Here is an 11,270-nt window from a genome sequence, read left to right as displayed (position 1 = left end):
AATCCTTCTTCATTACAGGAGCTCAGAAAACCCTACTGATTCAAGACAGCCGACGGGACTGAGGTAGCTAAGAGGCCAAGTCAGCCCTTCCAAAATTCATCCTGTGGTTTCGGACAGCTGGAGGTTTCTCAAGTTGTCTGAGACCACTGAGTCAGGAGGCCCACCCCTCCTGACTGTGTCATGTCTGGAAATGGAACCACCAACGCGGTAGAGCTGTGGTCCATTCTGTAAACTTACAGACAAATAGCCAGACAACAGCACCTGCCTGCCCCATCACGGTCCGTTCTGGCCATCCGCTGCTGCATCACAACCCGGGGCAGCTTGTGTGTCTCTCGCGGCTTTGTGGGTGGACTGGGCTCACCCAGGCATTTCTCCGTCGGGATCTCTCGCGTGGAGGCAGACAGATGTCAGCTGGGGCTTCAGTCATCTAAAGTCTCCACAGAGCTGGGCTGGCTCATGCACATGCTTGGTTGGCAGCTCAGCTGGGGCTGCTGACCAGATACTCAGTAGATCTCTGGGTTCTGAGACAGAGCTCCCAAGAGCAAGCGTTCCAATGAATCTAGGCAGTGCTATGCCATGGTCTTGAAGTCCTAGAATATATTAATGCCACCACTTTCCATCAGCCAAGCAGGTTGCTTAGGCCAGGCTGGATGCAAGGGGAGGGGAATCAGACTATTCCTCTCAATGTCAGGAGTGGGGTGCATGAGCAGAGAGGGGAGGCTTTGGTGGAGGCCAATGGTACAGACCTCCCCTAAGCCTATCTCCACTGTCGGCTGACATCTCTGAGAGCACAGTAAGCTGGTATAGAATCCCAGATCTTCGACCTAGCAGCTGTGAAAGCAATGTGTGTCAGCCATGCCCTCAAATATTTAAGGGGGTATGATCGCCATTTGACACTTGCCATAAAATGAACGAGTTCTCGGTCTATGCAATCCTCAAAGCTGCCCCAGCTCTCCCCTCCTCTGCCCTTGAAAAGCAGAGCCCAGGTGGTGATTGTTTCCCGTGACACTCTGTCTGGAATGAATTCATCTTGGGAAATGGTAATTCTGTTTTGAAAGCTAATAAAGGGGCTCTCTGACAAGAAAAGTGTATCCAACGAGGATCACTGGCCTCAACAACTGTGTGACTGCAATCCAGCCTCGGGCTAACCAAAGCAGCCGCTGCGTGTGCCTGACCGGCAGGTCGATGGAATGAGAGTTTCTCTGGTGGGGCCTTGTGGGGAATGGACCCAACTCGAGGGGAAAGGCACACGTCGCAAGGGCTAACACCCAGGATTCTGCAGACAACTGTGCCATTCTCGTGTGCAAAGGAAGAGCAGAAAGAGGTCAGGAGAGAAGCTCCAGGTAGGCTAGATCCACCCAGAAGCTGGGGAGAGTGGAGCAGGGACAGCAGAGAATCCCAAGACGGAGCCACTGTTTTTCCTGGTTTTCTCTCAGGTCCGGGAAAGCGCATCTTCATTTTTTACCTGCATCTGGGGTTTCCCGAAGCACTGCAGGAGACTCTGACTTTAGGGTCTATCTCCAAAGGCCCCAGGGAAGAGACTCAGAAGTGAGTTTCTTTTTGTGCACCTGAAGCACAAAACAAAAGTTATATCACACTATTCATTCAATCTCTGAAATTATATTTTCTTTTCCTCAAGAGCATAAAAATAGCATCAGAATAATAAGTTACTGGTTCCCTTGACTCCCCCAAATCTCACATCTCAATAACAACCTTTCTTTAGAACCCACTTCTGTCCTGGTCGCTTTGTTAGCTTTTCATTCGTACTTTTTCCAGTCTTTACCGAAACTACTCATCATTTGTCGCCGTTTTAAAGGGGAGTTTAGGGACTTGCTCAAGTCAATCTCTTTTCTATGACAGCGCAATAGAAAGACGGCCGGCAAAACCATTCCCCGGTCTCTGCTCAGCTGGCTTTGTATGGGCAGCAGAACCCTTTCTGGAAAGTCCTCCAGCGTGGAAGTCTGAGGTGTACCAGCTGCTGTGGGTGAGCCTAGGGGTCCAGGACCCAAGGGATGACCCAGTGGAGTGACTTAACTTTACAGACAGAACTTCTGCTGAGGCTTCAGCCATGCTTCTGCGAAGAAACACAGTTTCATCCCCTCCCGCCGCGGGGGCTCTCCCATCAAGCCCTGCAGAAGGAGGGCTTCTCAGTTTCCCCACTTTGAATATTCATGACCCTCTAGTTATTGCCCAGACCTGGAACACTTTTGAAAGGGAAAAGGGGAGGATGCTTTTGATCATTTTAATTATTGTTAATTACAATCATGATAAGTTTAAAAATAATTATACCTGAGTTCAAGAGATCTATTGTATATCGTGGTGACTCTAGTTCATAGTAATCCGTGGTATTCTTGAAAATTGCGAGAGAATAGATTTCAAGTGTTCTCATCCCAAAGAAGTGATATGTGAAGTAATTCAGCTGGTTTAGCCACTCTACGACGTATGCATGTATCAAGATGTCTGTTGTACATCATAATAACATACAATTTTTATTTTTTAATTAGATAAACAAGGCAATTACACCAGGACAACAGGCATGGTTTAGAACAGTCCTGAGCAAACCGGGAAAATGGAAGTGTTACTACCACTGACCAAGGAACAGAAGAGTTGTACTTATTTCAGGAATATTTATGATTTAGGGACGATCTGAAAGGGACATCACCAAGGTGCACTCTCAGTGTCTGTGCAGGCTGAATAATGCCCTCCCCACCCAAGGGTGCCCATGTTCTCGTCTTCAGAACCCATGCATGTCACCTTCTGTGACAGAAGGAACTTCACACATGGGATGGAGTGAAGGGTCTGGAGATGGGGAGACGGTCCTAGATGATCCAGGGTGCCCTAACGGTTACTACAAGGTCCTTATAAGACGAAGGCAGGAGGGAGAAATCAGAGAAGGAGCAGTGAGGATGAAGCGGGGTCAGGGTGACGCGAGGAAGGGGCTGCGAGCCAAGGGGTGCAGGTGCCTCTAAAAGCCGGACAAGGCAAGGGAACGGGTTCTTTCGGGGAGACTCCAGAGACAGCCAGCCCTGCCCACACCATGATTTCAGACCTTCTCCTCCAGAACTGTAGGAGAACAAATTTGTGTTGTTTTAAACCACTAAATGTGTGGTAACTCGATACAACAGCAATACTGAATACCATACTGAAACTGATACAGTATCGTATCCAAAAAAAAAAATGCTGGGTGTTTTGGGGTTTTGTTTTTTGTTTTTAGAGACAAGTTATTGCTCTGTGGATCTGACACGCTCATGGCTCACTGAAGCCTGGAACTCTTGGGCTCAAACGATCCTCCTACTTAGGCCTCCCAAAGTGCTGGAATCACAGGCATGTGCCACCATGCCCAGCCCAGAATAAAAAATGTTTTAGATCCACAGTTTTCTGAATGAAGCTGGGCAAGACTCTAGGGCTTGGATTCTGCCCTGGAGCTAAACTTTCACTCCTCCAACAAAATATCCTTTTGTATGTAGGTCTTAGATGCAAAATTTTAACTATAACTTCACCCTACAAATCTATTTGCATCCATGGATTGCATATGAGCAAGAAAGCCTCATGCACAGGAGACCAGGTTTCTAATGATAATTGAGTAATTAATGAATTACGACCAGAAAAATGACAGCAAACATTTATTTAATCCTACATTCTAAGGGCTGTTCTATAGGCTTCATGTGAAAAAAATATGTAATAACACCATGAGGATGGAGAATTTTTATTCTCACTTTACAGATGAGGAAACTGAGGCAAACAGAGGTTAACTGTCTTCCTATAACAAACCCACTTACTGTCTCCTCCAAGACACACCCCCATGCACAAAATTTAAACACAAATATCCTAGCGAATATGTAGCCACTGCCAGACACTGCTGAGAGTGCTTCAGATCAACACACCCATTTAATTCTCAGGACAACCCCATAAGGTGGGACTGTGATCGCCCCACTTTACAGAGGAGAGGACAGACATACAGAGCTGAGGAAATCGGCCCCAGCTCACACAGCTGGGAAAGGGGTCGTGACTTTCCTACCCAGGGCCACTGCACATGGAGCCCCAGAGAAAGCCTCAGGAGAAGGGAAATTCAATGTGTGGGACCAATGGCCTTGGAAGTACAGCTGGGGTGAGGGAAGGTAAGGTTCATCCCGATACAACTGCTGATGGGGTGCGGAGCTCACCCCAACTTGTCTGCACCCAGCAGGTTTTAGCCCTGGGCCTGGGAGGGGGCGGGGGAGAGATGGCTGACTATGGGTGGGCTACAGGAAGAACAGCAGTGGCAGTGAGAGCTGCCACTCACCTCTGAGGACCATGGAGGCCTGAAAATAGCTGTGGGGCCTATGAAAAAGCCATCAGGGTGGCAGCAGCAACAGCAAATGCAGAGTAGCTGGATGGGGCCAGAGAGAGGAGCCCCGCACGCGCCTCGAGGCCCCCAGGCTCCAGCAGTCCCTCCGGCTCCAGTGGGGTCCATGGAGAGGGCTCCAGGGTCAGTCCCTCATGCCATCTTGGTCCCTAGGGCCTGCTCAGCTGAAAATACAGGGCAGTCTGAGAGCTACTGGTCAAGCAGCCTAAAGCCCTCTCTCCATGGGTTCAGCATGGCCCCTCAGGAGACCTGAGATCTCACCCAAGAACCCTGGGCCAGCTGGATACCTCTTCCAGGCCTTGGAGATCTCATTTGTCCAATGGGAGAGTCAGATAAGACCGTCTCTGAACTCCTTCCGACTACAACATGTGTGGTCTGAAATTTTTAAAAAGGGAAAGGCAAAGAAAGTAGAGAAGAGATGAAGATAGGATGGGAAAAAAGAACAGAGAAAAATCTCCGAATGCTGGGTGACTGCTTTCCTTCCGGCTCTGATGTGCTTATGTCTGCTTGTCCATAAAGAGAAATCCCTCCCCATCATACTGTGGCTTTTGGCTCTTCCTCTGTATTAGCCAAGCTTGTTCTTACTGCATCTGTGCTTCTTTTTTTTTTTTTTTTTTTTTTGAGACGGAGTTTCGCTCTCGTTACCCAGGCTGGAGTGCAATGGCGCGATCTCGGCTCACCGCAACCTCCGCCTCCTGGGTTCAGGCAATTCTCCTGCCTCAGCCTCCTGAGTAGCTGGGATTACAGGCACGTGCCACCATGCCCAGCTAATTTTTTGTATTTTTCGTAGAGACGGGGTTTCACCACGTTGAACAGGATGGTCTCGATCCCTTGACCTCGTGATCCACCCGCCTCGGCCTCCCAAAGTGCTGGGATTACAGGATTGAGCCACCGCGCCCGGCCGCATCTGTGCTTCTATTGTGAGTGGCCTCTATGCATTTTGAAGTAGACAGGATATAAACAAATGAAACCAGGGATCCCAATTTCCTCACCTTTCTATGTTCAATGGCAGAGGTACAGAGAGCCAAAGATGCAAGAACATATAGCTGCGAAGGACCGATTCTCATGCAGGAACAACAAGGCCAGCCCCAGACAGCGTCACGTGTGTCGGGTGGGGGTACTGGGCTGAATATCTGGGTCTCATCAGCGACATCAACATGGATCAAGCCACCAGCAGTGACAGCATCTTCATGCAGCCAGAAGCCTGTAACTCTACGAAGAATGGAAGACAGCCCAAAGTGCTTTCCAGGTACTGGCACGTTGCCCAGGCCTCTCATGTCCCCCTTTCCACCTGCAAATTCACTGTTCATGTGCTGCTTCTGCCAGAGGTTTAGCTAAGAGGAGGGGAGTACACAGATTTCTGAAGGTAAAGGGCACCATCCTGGGACTTCCACATCCTCTTCAGTGAGCAGTGGTGCACCTGGCTTTGAACTGAGAAGACAGGGAGATTTTAGGCAGGTCGGGGCTTCTGGACCATGGTTCATTTTGCTGCCTAGGTCCTTCCAAGGGCAGTCTCCCTGGCACCATGTGCTTTTACATAATAATCCAACACATACACTAAAGAAAGAGGAGTAAATGCCCCCCAGCTTCCATTTCTCTTCTACTGCTCTCACGGCCCCATCCCAATCTTTACAACTTTCTAAGGGAAGGTACCCCACCGTTGGGTGAAGTCTGGTGCCAATAATCAGATAACCGAAATCACCCAGAAGCAAAGAGCTCCTACCTGCCATGTAATTGATCACACTTTGACATTTCTTTTTGCCTCTACCCATATGGGTTTGAACTTCACTACGAGGAAAAAAGAATAGCCTATACAAATATCAAAGCCCCAAGTGAAAACCGAAGTCCTCAGCATAAGCAGGAACCATTCCGAGATGGGAGGGAATGTGCCGAGAAAGCTGATGAGTCCACACTCAAGTTGCTGTTTGATGAGCTTGACAAAATGACAAGGATGTGGACTACAGACAGACATATTTGATGCATATTTTGATATTTGCATTTTTGATCAGGTACATAATTTTTAAGCTATATTGATTATGAGAGTTCAGGAAAAATGTAAACTGTACTTTGGAAATGTACGTGTGTATGTTCTACATATATACCTCATATATATCCCACATGGAGATTCCATATATATTCCATGTACATACAGTGAAAGAGCTGATGTATCAAAACTTCTTTTGAAGATGGCTAATTCGATTTATTTTCCTATTTTTCAAGTTTACAAAATGTCTTTGTTTGTTGGATTTTTCATAAACTGACTCCTCACCTGAGCCATGTGTGAAAGAATTCTTTTAATTTCATAGCTTCTAAATGTTAGCTTCTAAATAAATGTTGTTGGCTAAATGAAAGATGGGCCCTTTATAAATCCACGAACAAATATCAAAGTGTAGGAAACAAAACACACCTCTGAATCTTATCTCATCTTTCTCTTGCAAGTTTTGATCCAGGAAAGGAACCCTCTGCAGTCTGATTTTTAGTAGGGCTGTCCATGAAAACAGTGGACGATGAGAAACTGCTTTACCTGAAGTGAACTACACTATTGCATTAGGTCCAGAGGACATGCTTAAACACCATGAGAGGCTCCTGGGGAGTCGGAAACTACTAAAAACAGTGCGATAACTTCTGTAATACATGTATTTTTTGAGACGTCTACTCACATCTTTCAGATTTTCAAAGGGTTTCATGTCTTTAGAAAGTTTAGGAACAATCCTATTATATCAACCAACTCAAGAGCTTCATTTGATCCATTCTGTTGATATTAACATCTCAATAAGAAAGTTAAAATGGCCTTAATTTACTCTATTATCTATGATTTGGCAGCTCATCTTAATTACAGAATTGTTTTAAGATACTGACCTTTACTACATTCAAGAAATTCCTATCATATATAGAACTAGATTTAATACAGTCACACAGCATAACAATGTTTCTGTAAACCACAGACCGCATTTAGGTTGGTGGCCCCATAATATTGGAATACCTTCTCTATGTTTAGATACACAAATACTTACCACTGTGCTACAATTGTCTACAGTATTCAGTACAGTAACATGCTGTATAGCTTTGTGGCCTGCGAACAATAGGCTAGACCATGGAGCCTAGGTATGTAATAGGCTCTACTTCCGAGGTTTGTGTAAGTTCATTTTTTTTTTTTGAGACAGAGTCTCACTTTGGTGCCAAGGCTAGAGTGTAGTGGCTCGATCTCAGCTCACTGCAACCTCTGCTGCCATGGTTCAAGCAATTCTCCTGCCTCAGCCTCCAGAGTAGCTGGGATTACAGGCTCCTGCCACTGTGCCCGGCTATTTTTTGTATTTTTAGTAGAGATGGGGTTTCACCATCTTGGCCAGGCTGGTCTTCAACTCCTGACCTCATGACCCACCCGCCTTGGCCTCCCAAAGTGCTGGGATTACAGGCATGAGCCACCATGCCCGGCCTTGTTTACGTTCATTCTATAATGTTCCTACAATGATCAAATCACCTAATGACACATATCTCCAATGTATCCCTATCACTAAGTGGTGCAGGACCATATTTATGTCTAATATTAATATCTCTTTAGGAAAATTTCTCTTTAATTTTGTTTAATTCTTTCAAAAGTAAATGGATATTTGTCAAGCTTAAAAAGACTTTAAACAATTGATTCTGTTTAAAAGTTTTAAACTTTTAAAATTCCAGTAATTTAGCTATTAATTTCCTTACCAAATCCTTTCTTTTGCTGAGAGCTCAGGGTGAATCAGTTCAACTTCCATTAAATTACCTCATATTCCAACCACACGACTGGAAATCAATTGATTCATATTGCATAAATGCAGGTAGTTAACAAGACCCTCACGTACCAAACCAGAAAATGGCTTATGCTGAAACTAGTTAACATCAGCATTGGATAATCTCATCATCCAAAAAATGATAAGGGAAAAAGATGCATTATAAAGATTAGACAGAGAACATTGTTAGCTGGGCACAGGAGCTGGGTGGAGGTGGACTTACTGCCGCCTGAACACATCCAGGTTCTTAGCGAGTGAATATGGCTGACACTAGTATCAACCTACCAGTTTTGATCTGAGCCACAGCCCATATTTCAAGCCTTATGTATTGGAATAGTTTTCAACACCAGCATACCTCCTTTTTAATTCCTGCTTCTCATCCTCACCCCTTTGAGTGCCTCGCCAAGTGGTACTAACAGTGCCACCTGTCAAGGCACTTGTAACGCTGTTTTGTGATCATCCGCTACTTGTTTCTAATCCTGGACTGCACACCTCTTTTCTGCAGGATTCACATCTTTTTATGCGGTCTCTGGCACATGTTAGCTTCTGAATAAATGTTGTTGGCTAAATGAAAGAGGGGCCCTTTATAAATCCACAAACAAATACCCAAGTGTAGGAAACAAAACATGCCTTTGAATCTTATTTCATCATTCTCTTGCAAGTTTTGATCCGAGAAAGGAACTCTTGCAGTCTGACTTTTTGTAGGGTTTTCCATGAAAACAACGGAGAGACAGGGCTGCTTGGCCAAGATTTGAGTGCTCTCCTGGTGGAGCTTGCTAGAGATCAGACACGTCACTCACTTACTTTCAATGAGGCAACGTGCTTGGGGAGTGATGGGGAGTTATGGATCTGCAGCTACAAGCCTGCATTGCACAAGCCTGTGGGTTCCTGCTGCCTATATCAACAGGAGGCCTTTGCCCAGCAAATGGTTTGGTATACTTTTCATCTTCCTTGACAATTAAAGCTCCAATGCGGCATGTTTGTGTTTCAGGTGAAAGGTTTAAGGCACGAAGGAAGAGTTACCCTTGTTGCATCACAAACATTAATTAGCTGGCATGATTTCCAAATAGCCTTGGATTGAAACCTTTGAGACAGTGACAGTCAAGAACAAGGTCCAAGTCTTCGTTCATCCAACTGAAAAAATGCAGTTCAGAACAATCATTTCTTGGCATTCACGTCCCAAAAAGCAGATCCACGAAAAACAGGCCATCACTCAAGTTCATCTGAGAGTAACCTGAAAGCAGATCCAGGCTTAGGGCATAGCAAGACAGCCCACAAGCCTCGAATATAGAGAGGTTCAGAAGCGCTTCTCACGGAGCCTGCAGGAAACTCTGTTATCCCCAGCAGGTAATACAGACAATACTAAAACATGGCCCTCCATGGCAGATCGAGTCTCAGATCTCTCCTCCCAGGTTGTATCTGCTGGCCGAGAGCCTCCAAGTCCCAACTGGAATGTTCTATCTGCACCCGCAGCCTCCTAGCCCTTCCCTCCCTTCAGCTGCTGCAGCCCACGTACACCTCACTCACCTTGTACACATTGTACGCCTCATCACTTCTCTCCTCTCGCAGCTTGGTGAGATCAAAGGCTGCGGCTGATGTCAATAAATTACACTCTAATGTGAAAGACATTCAGTCATGCTATTGCTTTACCTCAGGCATCAGAGTTGGGTAATGAAGAAAAGGCTTGTGCCTGGGTAGAAAAGGACTCCAGGCATCTTTCCAGTGCCCTTTGAATGGAGTCACTCCAGCTTTTTCCGGGAGATGCTCTGAAGCGGCTGGGTTCAGTCCAGCACCCCCTGAGTGCCTCCTCTGTGCCAGGCACTGTGCTAGGTACAGAGGATGAAACATGGGTAAGACACAGCCCGGCTCTCTAGGAACCTGGGGTCTAAAGGGGTCTAGTTACAGGGTTACATGTGTGATCTTGCTCTGCTTCCTGGCACGGGAGAGGTAGATGAAGGAACATAGACCCTGGCTTCCCCACACAAACCCAGCTCTCTTGCAAGGGAGCCTGGTTACAGGAACCTCTGTTCCAGGCTCCACCTGCTTACTCGCAGCGACAACCCACCCTCCCAAATTCCACATCCAAGGGCCACTCTGTCTTCCACCATCCCCTCTCCAGAGCCCCTGGCTCCCTACAAGTCCAAGTCTCCCCACCTCAGCCCCACCCACATGAGGAATCCAGAATCTATTTTCCCTGGTTTGCTTCCAGCTCATATGTTCCCTGTCCCATGTGGTGAGAACATTTCTGCACAGTCAGTCACAGACAACTTCCTTAATCGCACAGATTTCTGGTAGCAGATTTTTTCCTCAATTTTGACCCCCACTGGTCTGTAAGACAGTATGAATCTATTTATGTTTTCCTGAAACCATGTTAACCGGAGATTTGAGAGCTGTCCTGCTTCCAAACATGTTAGATAATGTTAATTCAGGGTCTTAAATGCTGCAAATAACTCGCTCGGTGCACAGTTTACAGCAAACATACAAGATTTGGCTGAATGAGATTAAGTAAATTAAAATAAAACAGTGAATGAGGAAAAAAAGGTAGGAAAGTGTCCCCTCAAAGAGTGACTAGTAGATATGTTAAAATATATTCAACCTCAACTGACGACCCTTATTCAAGACTCCCATTATTGTCCTGACTTTAAGAATCATAGTGAACTAACACAGGTATCCCTCTAACACAGGTATCCCTCTAACTAACACAGGTATCCCTCTAACTAACACAGGTATCCCTCTAACTAACACAGGTATCCCTCTAACTAACACAGGTATCCCTCTAACTAACACAGGTATCCCTCTAACTAACACAGGTATCACTCTAACACAGGTATCCCTCTAACTAACACAGGTATCACTCTAACTAACACAGGTATCCCTCTAACTAACACAGGTATCCCTCTAACTAACACAGGTATCCCTCTAACTAACACAGGTATCCCTCTAACTAACACAGGTATCCCTCTAACTAACACAGGTATCCCTCTAACTAACACAGGTATCCCTCTAACTAACACAGGTATCACTCTAACACAGGTATCCCTCTAACTAACACAGGTATCCCTCTAACTAACACAGGTATCCCTCTAACTAACACAGGTATCCCTCTAACTAACACAGGTATCCCTCTAACTAACACAGGTATCCCTCTAACTAACACA

At 45.9% G+C, this 11,270-nt stretch overlaps 1 long non-coding RNA gene across 1 annotated transcript in view; it reads right to left on the bottom strand.

The window, feature by feature from the left end:
• Positions 1 to 5,312: 5,312 nt before the first annotated feature.
• LOC105725734 (uncharacterized) overlaps positions 5,313 to 11,270 on the bottom strand; it is a 142,276-nt gene continuing 136,318 nt past the window's right edge. The window contains exon 4 of the long non-coding RNA XR_010340040.1: positions 5,313 to 5,776. This is a non-coding gene — a long non-coding RNA (uncharacterized LOC105725734). The remainder of the gene's footprint in view (positions 5,777 to 11,270) is intronic.

The sequence above is a fragment of the Aotus nancymaae genome, unplaced genomic scaffold (assembly GCF_030222135.1).
Source record: "Aotus nancymaae isolate 86718 unplaced genomic scaffold, 86718_ANA_hifiasm-v0.15.2.pri h1tg000098l, whole genome shotgun sequence".
Lineage (NCBI taxonomy): Eukaryota > Metazoa > Chordata > Mammalia > Primates > Aotidae > Aotus > Aotus nancymaae.
This window is presented reverse-complemented; position numbering and strand designations above follow the sequence as displayed.